This window comes from Trachypithecus francoisi, unplaced genomic scaffold (genome assembly GCF_009764315.1).
Source record: "Trachypithecus francoisi isolate TF-2019V2 unplaced genomic scaffold, Tfra_2.0 Lachesis_group3, whole genome shotgun sequence".
Classification (NCBI taxonomy): domain Eukaryota; kingdom Metazoa; phylum Chordata; class Mammalia; order Primates; family Cercopithecidae; genus Trachypithecus; species Trachypithecus francoisi.
In genome coordinates this window covers 55,349,535-55,367,160 of record NW_022681468.1, presented here as the reverse complement: position 1 = coordinate 55,367,160, position 17,626 = coordinate 55,349,535, and the positions used below count along the sequence as shown (strand labels likewise).

Sequence of the window (17,626 nt, the reverse complement as noted above, 5' to 3'; positions counted from 1 at the left end):
TTGCATCCTCATAGCTTATGACATGATCTTGAAGATGAAAACTGTATACTAAGGATAGCAGGACGAAAAGATAGAACTTTGATGACGCTGTAGCTCCCATACCAGCCAGACTCCAGCCTTCTTTTATATGAGAGAGAAATAAGCTTCTATTTTGTTGAAAACACTCTTACTTCTTCATTCACCGAGGACATCACAAGCTTAGGGATCTTGGAAAGGCTTTGACAGAGGAGTGAAAAACTGGCGTGTTTTGGTTTGTTTATTTGTTTCAGTTAAATAAACTGTAAGATAAAGGTGATTTAAAATGACAAAATATAGTCTCTGAGCTCAGTCATAAAAAGGAATCAAGGGATTATGTAATTGCATCATGTGTTTATTTGGTCTAAACAAAAAAGAGCTTTATTCTCTCACGTAAGTGAGAAGTGCAGAGGTCACGTGGGCTTCAGGTAAGGCCTCATGTACAGCTGGTCGAGTCAACGAAGACCCAGTGTCTTTCTGTCTCTTCTTGGTCGACCATGGTGGCGGCTTTATTCTTGGGCTGTCTTGCCAGATGATCACAAGATGGCTGCCAGACACCACCTGAGTTATGGATGTCCTCATTCACGTTTCCTCAGAGAAAGGAAATTTCTTTCCCAGAAGCCCCTGGCAAAGTCACCTTGCATTGGCCTGCTTTGGGTCACTATCCCTAAGCCAATCTCTGGGGCTAGGATGATGGCGATCACTGGTTGGCTTAAACCTCCCAAGGTCTACCCAGAGAATTGTGACTATGTGAATCCCTGCCAACAGCATGGCTGGGAAGTATGGGACCCTGTTAGGAAAGAGAAAAGAAGAAAAATGCCTGTGGGGAGGCCACGCTATGCTCTATGTTTTTCCTGGTCATCCTCACCAGGTAATGTTATTTAAAGGACTTTAATTTTTTAAAAGGCAAATTGCTCCCAAAAGGTCTATTGCTCTCAAATTTCATTTTCAGTAGCCTGAAACCCAGTATTAGGCTTACTGGTTTGCAGTAAGGCGTGGGATTTCCTGAAAAACCTTTGCTTCACTCATTCAACTTACCTCATTCATTAATTCCTCGGTAGACATTTCTTGGGTGCTGGTTATGTGTCGTACACTCTGCAGGTCTTGTCTGAGAGGATAAACACATCATAAGCCATTAGGATCGGTGACACTAGCCCATGGGGCACTCGTACTCTTCATGAAGGTCAGGAAGCAAGTAGGAGGGCACGGGAAATAGGACAGGTAAGTTTTGATCGTGAGGAGGGAAGAGGCCTAGGAGTTGGGCATAGGGTGACGCCCAGAGAGACTGCACCTGCATGAGTCCCTCAGCGAGGACCGGGGGTGGGCTCTTGGTTCTTTGAACCTCAGAAAGGGAGACTGCTGTGAGGGCTGCATTTGGGGACTTGAAGCGGTGCCTGTTTTGCTGTCTTACCAGGGCAGGCTTTGTAATTGGGGTTTCCGGTCCCTCAGTTAGGAAGTCTCTGGGGGAAAGATGACTAGAGTCTGTGGTTCTTGATTTGGGCTTTGAGAGGATTTGGGGGTCAGATACTAGGAAATGAGAGTGAAATCTCTGAAACTTCCGGGAAGAATCTTCCCCAGTCCAGCTTGTCTGCTGCTCTCCTGACGCTGGAACAGCTTCTCGGGAGTTTTCCATTTTTCATGGCACAATTCTTTCTCCTGCAAGCATAAGAGAATAAGAGCTTCATAACCCAAATAGTTCACAGCGTGGTATTCGCCTCTATTTAAAATCATCTCCCACTGGGTTCAATTAACAATGTACATGTCAAATTATGTCACACCCATTACTTGCTCTAATTTGGTCAGGCTGGGTCAGGCAGTCCCTGAACTGAGGGAGCTGTTAACCTCCCAGCAGACAGTCACGGCTGCTGTGCCTACACTGCCCTTGGCCTTGGCTCTGTCAGGGCAGAACACTGTACTGGGAAAGTACCAGGCAGTGCTGCAGGAAAGGTCAAGTTCGTGACGGTGGTGACCAGTCATCAACCCCTTTACTGGAACTTTGCTTCTAGAGATGACTATGTGGGTTGAATCGTGGCTCTGTCATTTAGCAGCTGTGTGATCTTGGGCACGTTAACTTTTCTGAGCCTCATTTTCCACATCTGTAAAATGAGACTATTATAACACTTCACTTATATTTATACTTTTAATTATATTGATATTTATTTCACTAGGGTTGTGGTGAGGATTAAATGCCATAATGCATGTAAAGTGTTTCGCATAATGCCTGGCACTTAGCAATAACTCAATACCAGCTATTTAGTAGTAGTATTTAATTTTTAAAAAATCTTGGCCGGGCACAGTGGCTCATGCCTGTAATCCCAGCACTTTGGGAGGCCAAAGTGGGCGGATCACAAGGTCAGGAGATCGAGACCATCCTGGCTAACACAGTGAAAACCCACCTCTACTAAAAATAGAAAAATTAGCCAAGCATGATGGCGAGCACCTGTAGTTCCAGGTACTGGGGAGGCTGAGGCAGGAGAATGGCATGAACCCGGGAGGCGGAGCTTGCAGTGAGCCGAGATAGTGCCACTGCACTCCAGCCTGGGCGACACAGCCAGACTCCATCTCAAAGAAAAAAAAAGAAAAAAAAAAAGAAAAATCTTGTTTGGTCCCTCAAAACTGGGATTCCGTCTGAGATCACATTCAGGAAATATTTCATCAGCCCTCAAGAAACTGGGAGAAGACAGGCAGTCTTTCCTGGAATGGGTAGAGGGGAGCCGAAGGATCTGCAATGGTACCTAGACATCAGGATTATTAATATGTGTGCCAAGAGCAACCTTGACTTTAAGAATACCTCTGTGGCCGGGTGCGGTGGCTCACGCTTGTAATCCCAGCACTTTGGGAGGCCGAGGCAGGTGGATCACGAGGTCAGGAGATCGAGACCATCCTGGTTAACACGGGGAAACCCCGTCTCTACTAAAAATACAAAAAATTAGCTGGGCGTGGTGGCAGGCGCCTGTAGTCCCAGCTACTCGGGAGGCTGAGGCAAGAGAATGGCGTGAACCCGGGAGGCGGAGCTTGCAGTGAGCCGAGATAGTGCCACTGCACTCCAGCCTGGGCTAAAGAGTGAGACTCCGTCTCAAAAAAAAAAAAAAAGAATACCTGTGTGGGCACAGAAAGTTTCTTTTCCTGCCTTGGGGTTTCACAGGTCAATCAATCTGTGTGGTCAGTCTCTTTGTGGTCAATCTGCAGAGCCCCAAGGAAGAAGGTAGAAGGGGGCTGGCCACTCTCTCCATTTTAAATAGAGGTAAACTGAGGCACAGAGAAGTCTCCACACACATGTACAGTACTTTTCATCTCCTCTCAAAAAACAAGGGAAACTGCAGTAATCGTAGAGCTACAAGCAGAATCTCTTGCCCAGAGAGACTTGAGACTGAGGCCAATATTGGGGAAAATTACCTTAGTTTACAAGCACAAAGACTACGCTTCTTACCCTCTCTCCACATCCAGAAATCTCTGGGGTACATCAGCAGCCTCCTTTATGATACATCCAGGAGACAGATAGTGTGTTGTAGAAAAAGCCTTGGGTTGTAGTCAAGAAACTTGTACTGTAATCCCAGTCCCACGAAACCAGTGATGTGGCCTTGGAAATGTCACTGAACCTAGTACTATACTTGAGAAACTGAATGGAAAGGTTTGGACTGTATCAGTGGTTCCCAAACCTGGATGCTCATCAGAATCCATGCGTGTGCATATGTGCATATGTGTGTGTGTGTGTGTGTGTGTGTGTTGGGGCAGGGGTAGCTGGAGCCTAGGAATCTGTATTTTGTTTTTTGCTTGTTTTTTGAGACAGAGTCTCACTCTGTCACCCAGGCTGGAGTGCAGTGGTACAATCTCGGCTCACTGCAACCTCCGCCTCCCAGGTTCAAGTGATTCTCCCACCTCAGCCTCCCAAGTAGCTGGGATTATAGGCGTGAGCCACCACGCCTGGCCGGAATCTGTACTTTGGAAGTGTTTAGAAGATTCTCAAGAGCAGTCACTGTTGGGGACCCTGGAACAGATGCTTTCTAGAGTGCCTTGCTGGGCTCTAACATTTTCTGACTCCAAAGCCTCTTTTAGCACATCCCACACAATTCAGTCCAAAGGCAATGTTAGCCCTCACAGTCAGCTCCCATGAGCGAATCAGTGTGTGATCCCACGTGCATGGGGCTGTCTGTGCGCTCGGGCCCTGGGTCCTGTCAGTTTCTCGGCTAATTTGACACTGAAGCCTGCATCTTGGGCTCACCTCAGGCCAGTGGTGCCTAGACCCTGACTTGCTCCAGAGGGTCTGGGGCCTTCTTGCCATTGTGCTGTGGTCTAGAACACCAGCTGCACCTGCTCTGAGTCCAAGAGCAGATTAGGAATCCTGACCAGCCTCCCCCGCACCCTTGAGGCCAGCATGCTTCACAGGAGTTTTGAATTCACAAAAATGTGTCTCCAGCTGTCTCAGAGTTATGAAAAGTCTCTGTGTTAATAAGGAGCTGTGGAACGCCAGGGCTAAAGCTGTCTTTAACTCTTCTTTCAAAACATTCAATCCTGACATTCTTTGGCTTAGTAAATGGGGAGGAGACTTTTGCGTTTGTGTGGGGGCGAAAGAAGGAATAAACTGTGGCTCCTAGGGCTGACTTCTGTCCAGGAAACACAGGTCTAGACGTCCTCTGAGTGGCAGAGAGAACAGGAGAGTGGGGCTCTGTGGTGCGAGTGACACAGTGGCCCCTTGCCTGCAGGACACTCCAAGCAAGTGGGGTGGGGCTGCATGGGTGAGTGTAGGGGTGCAGTGAGCAGAGGAGGGGGTGCTGTGTGCTCACCCACCGTGTGCTCTTACCCACTGCTGTTGTGTAGGAACACAGTCTAGTGTTGCCAAACACGGTGAAACTTGTGATTCTTGGAAGAAATCAGGAATCTCAATTTTACCTGAATTTTCCCAATTTTAAAATGATGGCACATTTAATTTTTACAATTCCTTAGGCTGGGCATGGTGGCTCATGCCTGTAATCCCAATACTGGGAGGCTGAGATGAGAGGATCACTTGAGACCAGCAGTTCAAGACCAGGCTGGGCAACATAGCAAAACCCCAACTCGGTTTTAAAAAAACAAAAACATAACAAAAAAATACCTTAGACCAAGCAAATTGCACCTTCAGGCTATAGTCTGGGTAGAGACCTGGCCGCAGGACTGGTCTGGGTGTGCTCTAATATTCTGCCCCCAAATAGGCAGAACCCCAAAGGAGGTCCTTACATCTTAAGAGCCTCAATCCACTTGGTGGATTTAGGATAAATTATACTTGGTGACGTCCGTTGTTGGAGGGAGAAGGAAGGCTCTGGCTCTCTAAAGCCTTAGGAAACCACTTTCTCTGCTGCTGTATAACAGCCTACTACAGCGCCATGGATCAGCAGTCCTCACCTTCCTTCTCCCTCTGCCTGTCCACTGCTCCCAATAAGCCCTGATGACAGAGGGCTCAGATGGTGCCAGCAGAGCCCTCTCCCTGGCTCTCCTCAGGAGTGTAGCCAGGCTACAAGCTCTCACACTGTCTCCTTTCCCATTCTAGAAACAAATTTAAACCCAAGTAACAGAGAGGTACCCTGTAACACCAATCACTTTGAGCTACAATTTAGTTTTTAAAGGTAAATAATTTTTTTTGAGACATGGTCTTGTTGTGTTGCCCAGGCTGGAGCACAGTGGTGCCATCATGGCTCACCACAGTCTCTACCTCCCGGGCTCAAGGGATCTTCTCACCTCAGCCTCCAGAGCAGGTGGGACTATTGGCATGAGCCACCATGTCCAGTTAATTTTTGTATTTTTTGTAGAGACAGGGTTTTACTATGTTGCCCATGCTGCTCTTGAACTCTGGGCTCAAACGATCCACCCTCCTTAGCCTCCCAAAGTGCTGACATTACAGGCATGAGCCACTGTGCCTGCCAGGCCAAAGATAAATAATGTATGTACTCTGATACTATATCAGAAACTATTTGTGACACATGTCACAGCAGATGAGTTGTGACAATGGAATTTCTATATAGGAAACTCTTGCGAGTGGCATTTTGTTTGGGAGCAAGAAATGGCTAAATGACTTTATGTAAAGCTACATCGTATATTTGTTGTATATTAAACTCTTTTGATTTAAATTGCACTTTTTCCTTTTTCTTTTTTTTGTGAGACAGTCTTACTCTATCACCCAGGCTGGAGTTCAGTGGTGCGATCTCGGCTCACTGCAACCTCTGTCTCCTGGGTTCAATCAATTATCCTGCCTCAGCCTCCTGACTAGCTGGGACTATAGGCCTGCACCTCCACACCTGGCTAATTTTTGTATTTTTAGTAGAGACAGGTTTTCACCACGTTGGCCAAGCTGGTCTCGAACTCCTGAGCTCAGGTGATCCGCCTGCCTCAGCCTCCCAAAGTGCTGGGATTATAGGTGTGAACACTAAGCCCAGCCTAAATTGCACTTCTATTTTAAAAACAAAGTTGTGATGGTTAATTGTATGTGTCAACCTGATTGGCCTCAGGTGCCCAGGTAACACCTTGTTTCTGGGTGTGTCTTGGAGGACGTTTCCAGATGGAATCAGCATTTGTATGGGTGGACACAGTAAAGTTGCTTGCCTTCCCCAATGTGAGTGGGCATCACCCAATCCTTTGAGGGCCTAAATAAAACAAAAGGTAGAGGAAGGAGGAATTTACCCCTTTTTTCCGGCCTCACTGCTTGACCTGGGACATTTTATGTGGTGAGCCATGATCGCAGCATTGAACTCCAGTCCTCCACTGAGATCTCATCCATCCGCTCTCCTGGTTCCCAGGCTTTCCAACTTGGGTTGTATTATATCACTAGTTTTCCTGGGTTTCCAGTTGGCAGATGGCAGATCACAGGACTTCTCGACCTCTATGACCCCAGAAGCCAATTCCTCATAATAAATTTCCTTTTATTTCATACACACACCACACAGATACACACACACACACATACACACACACACACAACCCTACCTGCTACTAGTTCTGTTTCTCCAAAGAACCCCAATAAACAAAGAAAACCTCCAGGAGCCACGCCTTGACACTGCCCCTCTGACTGGTCAGGACACATGGAAGGATATGAAGGTCTGTAGAGACCCGCTTGGTTCCAGATGGGGAGGAAAATGGTCAGAATGAAGTCCCAGAACAACCCAGGGGAAGTGTAGCCCCTACTGCTCAGGCAAAAATTCAGCGTTGAGGGTGAAAATTTTCAGCCTGGTTCCTGAAAGTGTCCTGGACCAGGCAGATGCATTCTCACCACCACGCTGGGCCATTCTGGATAAAACCAAACCCGCTTCTTGGCAAAGGTCGGTGGTAATGTCAGTAGCGTCTCAGACACCTGCCCGTGGATGCCTTCTGCCAGGCAGCCAGATGGCTCATGACGACCCACATGTAGCCCTCTAGGCCGGGTGCCCTGGCTTGGTGACAGCAGATGGTCTGGGGGGCAGGGGCTTGGTCTTATTGCTCAGAGTGTTCCCAGAGACTGTCTTGGGATTAGCAAACTCAGGGGACACTAAGGAAGATTTCCTTAGACCTGGGTGGACCCAACTTAGAGTTTACTTCTACGTAACTTCTAAACTTGAGAAAATTAGAATAAAATGAAGTATACTTATTACTTGCCAGGAAGTGGTTGAATTCTTGCTGTTACCATAACGCCACTATTTGGTATTATTTCAAGTAAGTAATCAGAGGGTTTCAATATTCAAAAATAAATAAATAATGGCTAGGTGTGGTGGTTCATGCCTGTAATCCCGGCATTTTGGGAGGCCAAGGCGGGCGGATCACGAGGTCAGGAGATCGAGACTATCCTGGCTAACACAGCGAAACCCCGTCTCTACTAAAAATGCAAAAACTAGCTGGGCGTGGTGGCACACACCTGTTATTGCAGCTACTCAGGAGGCTGAGGCAGAAGAATCACTTGAACCCGGGAGGCAGAGGTTGCAGTGAGCTGAGATCACGCCACTGCACTCCAGCCTAGGCGACAGAGCAAGACTCTGTCTCAAAAATAAAATGAAATGAAATAAAATAAAATAAAATAAAAATAAATACATATACAAGAAAACCACTGACCCTTCACTAAATTGGTAGTTGTCATCACACTTAATCACTGCCTTGCCAGCATATCATTCCCTTCTGGAAAACCCATCAGCAACAGCTGGCAGGAACTCGCACTGTTCTTAAATTTATCTGTTAATAGATGGTTTGACTGCAACTTTTCTTAACTTTTAAGCAGTAGCAATTCAACACTGAAAAGGAATGTGATGTTTATTGCTGTTTTCCCCCAGGAACAAAGAAATCTGGTAGGACACACACAGGTACAGCATAGAGCTGCTTTCGGAGTTATGCATCATGATTTTTTAGGTTGGAGTGTGTTTGGATGAGGAGGGACAAGAAAGCTCCGTCTGCAGGGGAGGTGGTCCCCACTGCAGCTTCATCTGTCCCTAGGCCACCTCCCTGCAGCCACCCCAGGCGGTTGTGCTCGGCGTCATGTCCTGGCTGCTTTCCTCTGAGTCACAGGACTCACCACAGCACTTCTTCCTCCACCTCCTTCAGGTCTGGCCAGCCAGGAAGTCACAACCACAGATAAGAGGTTCTGTGCTGAGCATCTTCATTGGCCCCCAAGTGAGGCCAGAGGCAGATGGTGATGGGTCTGAGGCTTGGGGCCACTTCACAGGACAATCATCTTTATACTTTTCATTTTGGTTTTAGAACTCTGTGGGATTTCTTTATCTCAAATGCCCTTCTCAGTCTACAGACCTCCTGAAGGCTCATCTGGTTTGCTAGGTATTAGTCTGCTCAATACAGATGACAAGATAGTGGGCGAAACAAGAGGTCTGGTAACGTAAGTTCCTGATGACATGAGATGTACACAGTGTATGTGCAATTTCTCAACACATGTTTGACCTAAACACTTGCAAATACACCATTCTGAGCTGAGAGAGTGACTTTCTTTGTTTTTGTTTTTTTTAAGCAATGACATTAATCCAACAATCATTGGAGAATGCCTACTATTTTCCAGGTATTCTCACAAGACCACAAGATTCAATGTGAGAGATCCCCTGCCCTCTAGAGTTTTACAGGTTAATGGAAAGGGTTTTTTACCAAGAAGCGCAAATCCAAATTACTCTTGCTTCTTATGTTAGCAACGTCACACTCAGGAGTAAGCAGCAGCAGCCAAGGGGCACACAGAGCCACAGGCTAAACACAGTCCACAGCTTCCTGTAATCAAAGGGCTTCAAAGATTTGGAAGACGCATTTCTTTTTATTTTTAAAGCAACCACACACCTATTCTGGAATAGTGTACAAAAATCACATAGACCATCCTGACTCCTAACTGAATCCCCTCGTCCACCATCAGAGGACACAGGACGGAGAGAAGGGAGGGGGCAGGGGTGGCCAGAGAGGCGGCTGGAGTGGAGGCGGAGGCACCATGGGAATGTAAACTGCAGGATGCATCCTGAGGCAGTCAGGGTTCAGGGCATTTTTGTGGGTGGTCACTCGGGCCCTAGATTAAAGGCAGAAACACAGAAATGCCTTGGGGGATGTTGTAAACTTCAGCAGCTCTATCTGTTGTTTCAGAAACGAGGGAGAAATATTCACCAGAAGCTTCAGACTGGGAAGAGACAGTCTTTGAAGCAACCCAGGGGCTTCTTAGCTGCAGCGGTGTCTGCTCTGAAGTTCAGTCCACTCTCCCCAGGAAGCCGGGAGGCTCTCAAGTGCTTGCAGCAGAGAAGTTTCATAAAACAGAAAGAGCAGAGAGAGGCACGCTGCGCCCTCCAGCATGGCTGCCTGGCAGGAAGTTTTGCTGAGTAACTTTGGTTTTAGTTGGAAACCTTCTGTCATGTTCCTGTCGGGGCAGGGTGGGGAGTGTGGGCTGCACTGTGGCCGGTGGGTTAGATTTCCTCCTTCTATGCGGTGGACAGGGATGCAGGGTGGCGGCATGAAGCCATGGACAAGTGGAGAACTGACCTTGAGAAGATGGAGAGGTCACCACAGAGGGTTTCCAACTCACGAAAGCATTTGTGCTATGGGGAGGACAAGGGACGCTGGCCTATAGAACAGGCCACCGGAGATTCCAGAGCAGAGCCCTGCCCAGGCCTCCAGACTTGTGGCTTTAATTATCCAGTTAGTCATAGGTTTACTGTCATCCAAGTTTAAGAAGCTTGACTGTGACCCATGTGCAAAAAAAGGTTGTTCAGGCTTTTTTTTTTCTTCTTCTTAAAGCCACTCTGGGCTGCTCAGCAGGCTGAGGCAGGATCCTCAGGGCCCGCCAGCCCTGGAGAAGTGGGGACTGCCTACTTGCACTTTTTTTTTCTTTCTTAGGCACTTTTATCTTGAACACAGAGCCTCAGGCATTGGCCAGTCTGGTTAGTCTGGAAAAACTTAAGAGCCAACAGTTTATTTCTGCTCAGAGGGCAGTTTCACTAGCACAGAGCACGTGGTGAGCAGAGTCCAAATTACAAGGCTGGGGGTGCAGGTGAGGTGCTTCGACCCTGATGGGCGCTGGGTTGCTCACTCAGTTTTACACAGGAAGTGGTAGGGCCCTGTCTCCCCTGGCCCCTGCCCATGCCCCAGGAGAAAGGGGTATGTTTGGGTGGTACCCTCCTGCATGGGCAGAGGCAGGTGATTGTATCGCCGGCCCTGGAGCTCAGTGTGCACAGCTTGGGCTTCCATTTGGAGGAATCTGATCCTTGGACTTGAACACTCTGCTCTTTGTGTTTTGCACAACAGGAGAGTCCTGCTCCTCGCTTAGCTCAGCACAGTGAGTCCCCTGGTTTCAGCTTCCCTCCTGAGCACCTGATGGTTGTTGGTTTACTGTGACTCACTGCCATTATATCTGCCTGGGCTTATGTTTCCAGCATCTCACCAGAGCTGCTGTGACCCATCTCCTGGGCAAAGCCTTCCACACAGAGGCTGCCAGGCCAGCAGGAGAGGAGACCCAATCCATCCATCAGCATTTGAGTAATTCCATCCACACATACTTCTCTTCCAAATACGCGGGCTATTTTCCTTTCCCTGAGCCACGCAAGCCCAAGGCGCCAGCAGGGCTGCGTGCTCTCAGGAGTAGGACACGTCACATCACCTTGAGTGCGCCAGGGGCCCTGCCACAATGATTTCTTTGTGAGGTCATCTTTGCAACGGTTTCCTGAAGCTCTGGCCTCCGTCCTGGTATCGTCACACATTCTAGGTGTTTCAATTCAGAAAAAACATAAGGGCCTTTTGACTGCTCACTCCTGCACTTCACACTGGGGAGGATACAGAAGTCCCCAGAGAGTGCCCTGGACGACAGAATGTAGTTCAGAGGTATCTAAGGTAGGCTGCACCCAAAACGGTCCTACAAAGAAAGAATTTCGGGGCCAATTAAATTTGGGGATCTGCACAGTCCATCTCTCTCTTGATGATTCAAAACATATATTTATACATATTAAAGGTTCTGAGAAGTCCTGTAAGGAAATCCTGCTCCACTTTTTAACCCACCATTTCCCAAACTCAGCATGATACTGATAATAGCATGCTACTCTTTTCATATAACACCTACTTATATCTTAAGGAACTCATTGATGTCTTTTGAGATATATTTTAGGAAATGATCTAACAGTGGTTTTCAACCTAAGGAAACACCTCATTAGAGAGTGCTTGGGCATAGGAGGTGGCATTTTGGGTTGTCACAAAGATGGGGAGGTGCTACTTGCATTTCATCCATAGGGGTTGTGAGGGCGGGGGTGGCTAGTGGTTACAGTAATGATGCAATACAGCCTCGTCCCAAGCCGAAGGTGGGGCACTGTCCTGCCCTAAATGCCAACACGTCTCCCCACGCCACTCTCCCACCGCACTGTGAAGCAGTGGCGGGGCCCGCGCTCAGCATTGTGTCCCAGGCCCTCTGCGGGTTCAAACACCTCTTGATGTCCTCTTGGTCCCTGCCCCCTGCTTCCTCTAGTTGGGATGTCTGCACGCTGGACAGAGTTAGGTCTTTTGTGGCTCTGGTCCCAGTAGGAGATGACAGACACAACCAGAGGGCAGGGTTCCATGGTTCCACGGTTCCATCTACTCTGGAGGTGAAAAAGGAGTGTGTGAAGTGGTCCCTGGGAATAAAGAGAAAGCGCTCATCTTTCTGAAAAACTTTTCACCTCTCAGGGAAAGGGGATCTGAGACAAGCCAAAGAGAAAACTACGGGTGCTCAGCCAACTCCTTGAGAAGGAAAGTGAGGATGGAGGCTGAAGCCCCTTCCATCCTTCCTGGTAACGCAGCGGAGACGCCAACATCCACGATCGGCAACTCAAAGTCAAGGGATTCCGTGTCCCTGCTTGTGTCAACACAGAAAACGCCCATGGCAACGGCCAAGTGCTGCCTGAAACGGCAGAGTGTGTTTCACAAAACAGGGGTGGCTCACGGCTGCAGCAGCCCGGGGAGGTGCTGGCCCTGCCTTCGAGAGGCTGGTCCTCAGGGGTGGGTGCAGCTTCGCGGGGCTGGCTCGGCGTCGCGCCGCGGCGGTTTGGGCGGGGGAGCAGCTCCGCAGGGAGGTGCCGCGGGGTGGGCCGCGGAGATACCGGCAGGGCGGGGCCCCCGGGGGCCCGGGGACGCCCAGCGGCCGGATATCAGCCGCCACGCCCGCGTGGGCGGAGAAAAGAGCAATTTGACTTGGGACGGAGAGGAGGGATGCGGGGAGGGAATCCACCACCGGCCCTCCGGCGACTCCCGTCCTGCGCGCAGCAGAGGCAGCGCCGCCCGTGAACACCCCGGAGCCGGGTACGCGCCGAGCCCCGCAGCAGTTCTCCGCACCTCCGGTACAGGTCTCTGCAGCAGTCAGAAGGCTCCTCTCCCAACCCAGGAACGTCTGCAATAAATTGCTTCCATGTGCTGGCTTCCCGCTTCCTCTTTGTCTCTCAGGGTTAATGTGGGAAAAGGGAAGTGGCATATATATATATATATTCTTTTTTTTTTTTTATTTTGAAAATGACCTTTAGGGCAAAGTCCTGCCAAGTGTGTAGTTCAATAGCTCATTTTATAGATGAGGATACCGAGCTCCAGTGAAATCAGATTCCAGGTCACCTGCTGGTGCGCTGCCAAACCAGGTGAACCCTGGTGCCTCCGCTCCTTGGGCATTTTGACTCCAGCATTCATGTCTGTTTTCCCTTCTTTAATACCCACTACAGCAAAAATTTTGTTGCTGTTTCCCTCTGTTAAGAATTATTAAAACTAGGACGAGGGGTAGCAAAAAGTTCTTTCAATATTAAATTAAAGCAATGTCTGACAAGCCCATTTGAGAGTCATTTGGCTATCTAGAGGAAGGTAACTTTGACTTACTTTTTACTATAAAATAGAGTCCAAACATTCTTAACTCTTAGTCAGGCCAGGAGTCCCGGCTCAGGCCTGTAACCCTAGTACTTTGGGAGGCCAAGACGGAAGGATTGCTTAAGGCCAGGAGTTCAAGACTGATGTGAGCAACATAGCAAGATTCCCATATCGATTTTAAAAAATAAAATAAAATAACATGAGATAGTACTGTGTAGAAACTGTTAAAATGTAAGTGCTGTCTGGGTATGGTAGCTCACGCCTGTAATCCCAGCACTTTGGGAGGCTGAGGTGGGCTTGAGCTCAAGAGTTTGAGACCTGCCTAGGCAACATGGTGGTGTGTGCCTGTAGTCCCAGCTACTCTGGAGGCTGAGGTGGGAGGATGGCTTGAGCCTAGGCGGTGGAGGTTGCAGTAAACCAAGATCATGCTACTGCACTCCAGCCAGGGGGACAGAGCCAGATACTGTCTCAGAAAAAAAAAAAAAGTAACTGTTTTTCTGTTCTGCAGAGATGCAAATGATTCCTATCTGGTCAGATCAATTACCCCAAAAGTTACAGTTTTGCTGCCCTATAGCACTCACGTTAACCAGTTTTGTATCTAACTTTGTGATCTTACATCAGCATTCCTTTTCGTCTGAGTTCACAAAATCTTTATTCTCATAATCTCTTTGAACCAGTGTTGCCACCTTGCAAAGTCCCTTATTAATGAGTTACCTACCTCACTGATACATACTCACCACCTCTTGTCAAGGCTTCATATTCCTCCCCCTGTATAGTCCCCACAAATACACACTATCAGCTTTCAGTGCACACCAAGCGCCCATTGTTGATTCTCTGTCCCAAGTGGCTCCTCTGGAGCATATGCATGACATCAGGGGGACATAGGGCTTTTAATTGTCAAAAGTGTACAAACTCAGCACATTATTCCAAATAATCTCTGCCCCTGACCCCTCATACTTTGATCATGCTGTATCTGTGATCTGGGGCTGGGAACTCTGGCCCTCAAGATGCCTACAATGCTCTCGGCCCCTGCTAAGAGCCTCTACCCACACACGGGCTCATGCGCATAACCCTAGAACTCTGCGCACGGCTGGATGAACTGTGGCACGCACCTGATCCAGGCAGCAGCCCACTTCCCTGTTGGTCAGCCAGTGAAGGAAGGCTCAGCCCCACAAGGCCAGTGAGATTCTCTGTCTTGGCAAATTGCTTAGAGTGAAGACTTGGTAGTAAAGGAGAAGGAGATAAAGCAGGCACTTGAGGCCCCGAAGCAGCAGACACTTAAATAAGCAGCAGGAAGAAGATCCCGGCAGAGACAGAACACCTGAGTTTTCCACATGGCCCACGGAGCTTGGAGGCACAGAGGGATGGGCCCCGCTGCTAAGTGGCAAGAAGACGAAATGTCTGTGTTGTAGAACTGTGTGTGATCTTGGAAGGCCTCTCGGTTCCTGAACGGCATCTTGGGTTCTGTCAGGCTCCACACAGGTTCTATTGCTCCTCTTCCTCCAACAGGCCAAGGTGTGTGGCTTTTCCAGGGTTGCCATCAAACCTGTCACTTGGTCTGTGGCTCTTAGTTTCTTCTCCACATGTGGCTGTAAAAGAAACTCCACAATCCCAGAGGGAACTCAGTGGGCCCCTTCTTCCAATCCAAAAACCTCGATTCACTCTTTTACTTTTTCTACCAACTTAATACGTTAAATAATAATAATAATAAAAATTGTTACCTTTGTTCAGCCAACTCTCTCCAGGCTCATCAATGATTTTCTAGGAAAGAATCAGTTTCCTTGATTAGGCCTGCCCTTCCTCTCTGTCTGTCTCCATTCATGTTTGAGCATTCATTCATTCTCTCCACAAGCACATCATGGATTCTAAAATGAAGAAGGCAATATTCGCACTTTGAAGATTCTCTCAATCTTGCATGTGCAGTGTTACAAGAGTGGGATTGGTGCAGGAGTGAAATGGGAGGCGTGTCCCGAGATTTGGGCACCAGAACCTTGAGTGACAAGGTGGGGGTGGGGAGAGGAGCTTTTCCTCCTGGCTTTCCCCCAAACACTGACTTTCAAGCCTCTGGCCTGGAACCACAGGTAACCAAAGCCATATGTTCAATTTGCATTAATTAAATGGTGGCCTCAGCAGCATTTCTGGTGCTGCTTCTGTTGCTTTGGTATTACGATGTCTTCAATATTTGTTACTGTGTGTCATTTGTCATGTTTAACCCAGTGGCTCAGGTTTTATTTGTCTGTAAAACTTAAATGTTGAGAGACTTCTGTTCTTGATTTTTTAAAAAATAAAAATTATTTTTGGTTTATTCCATGAGAACATATCTTCTATAGGTTGAACCTCCAACGGTCTTCCTTCTTGATTTTTCTGGGAGATGACTGTAATTTTTTTTTTTTTTTGAGACAGAGTTTCGTTCTTGTTGCCCAGGCTGCTGGAGTGCAATGGTGAGATCTTGGCTCACCACAACCTCCGCCTCCCAGGTTCGATTCTCCTGCTTTAGCCTATCCGGTAGCTGGGATTACAGGCATGTGCCACCACGCCTCGCTAATTTTGTATTTTTAGTAGAGACAGGATTTCTCCATGTTGGTCAAGCTGGTCTTGAACTCCCAGCCTCAGGTGATCCACCCACCTCAGGCTCCCAAAGTGCTGAGATTACAGGCGTGGGCCACCGCGCCCGGTGTAGTCTTAACTGCTTTTAGGAAATGGTGTAAGAAAAAGCTGTGCTATAAACTCAAAATCCTACTAATACCCAGTTCTCAGCCCCAAACAGAAGAAAGATTACATTTCCAGTCTAGTTTCTAATCCCAAGTATCCAGGCACCCAGGATGGCGGGAGAAGGGAAAAGGTGATGCCTTAAATGAGGGGAAGGACAGCTCAGGCTTGGCCAGTTCTTACTCTTCCGAGGGGCTACCCTCAAGCCCCACCCTGAGCAGGTAAGTGAGGCAGGCAGGCAGTCTGGGAACATGTGTGGGAGGGAATCCAGTGGTGTTCTCCAGGCTGGGAAGACGCAACGGTGCTGCGGCCCTGGCCTGTGTTTTTCTTTCCCACAAAGACCCAACACCGGTGCTGCTGACATCATGACAGGTTTGATCATTTTTATTTTGGGGTGAGGGAGGTGTTATAGTGATGAAGAGTCCTGTGGGCTTGCGCAGGTCCCCTCAACTGCAGGCCATCCAGGCTTCCTTCTCTACAGTAAAGATGAGGAGAATGGCTGCTTCCTAAGGTGATGGCGAGGTAGGATGAGGAGTGCAGATGGCCCACCCTGCTCCCGGTGGTAACTATGTGTATGATTTCCTTTGGGGAGAAGACAGAGATTGCCCTTCTGATCCTCCCAGCTGTAAATTTGGGCTGGGGCAACTTTTAGACACAAACAGGGCACTCCTGGCTATGGGGCCTCAATGTTTTCCTTGAGGTGGAGCATCTAGGCATTTCCTTGAGGTTTCTGAGGCCTGGGCGGGATGGGGTGGGATGTGGCTCATGCTGACAGCTGTTCCCCACCCAACTTTGTGCCCTGGGGAGGGAGATCCACCTGCACCTCCCGCTGCACTGGATCTGCAGGGAGCTGGGGCTGCCCTCGGACACCTCAGGCACAGGCCCTCATCCCCTGCCCAGCTGCTCTTTACACCCATCCCTGTGTCCAGGGAGATTTTGCCATGATTTCAAAAAAGAAATGATTATTCAGAAGGCATTCTATGTATTTCCTTTTTTTTTTTTTTGAGATGAAGTCTCGCTCTGTCACCAGGCTGGACTGCAGTGGTGCGATCAGCTCACTGCAACCTCCGCCTCCGGGTTCAAGTGATTCTCCTGTTTCAGCCTCCCAAGTTGCTGGGACTACAGACACGTGCCACCACGCCCGGCTAATTTTTGTATTTTTAGTAGAGATGGGGTTTCACCATGTTGACCAGGATGGTCTTCATTTCTTGACCTCGTGATCTGCCCGCCTCGGCCTCCCAAAGTGCTGTGATTACAGGCGTGAGCCACTGCACCCGGCCAGCATTCTTCTATGTAGTTCTAAGGCCCCTGCTCCACTGTACAGCAAGTGGCCTCACCCTTAGCATCTTCCTTGCCTATCCCAGACCCTTACAGCACTCAGCTTGGAAAAGACCTTTACAGCACTCAGCTGGGAGCCACGATTATGCTTATAATTCCAGTACTTAGGGAGGCCAAGGCAGGTGGATCGCTTGAGCCCAGGAGTTTGAGACCAGACTGCGCACCATGGCAAAACGCTGTCTCTAAAAAAAAAAAAAAAAAAAAAAATACAGAAATTAGCCAGGCATGGGGATGTACCTGCAGTCCCGGCTACTGGGGAGGCTGCTGCGGTGGGAGGATTGCCTGAACCCAG

General features: G+C 48.6%; 1 pseudogene across 1 annotated transcript; it reads right to left on the bottom strand.

The window, feature by feature from the left end:
- Positions 1-10,206: 10,206 nt before the first annotated feature.
- On the bottom strand, positions 10,207-13,016 carry LOC117069674 (annotated as a pseudogene). Its single transcript, XR_004431630.1, has one exon. The product of XR_004431630.1 is annotated as an uncharacterized LOC117069674 (transcript).
- Between the last annotated feature and the right edge of the window lie 4,610 nt (positions 13,017-17,626).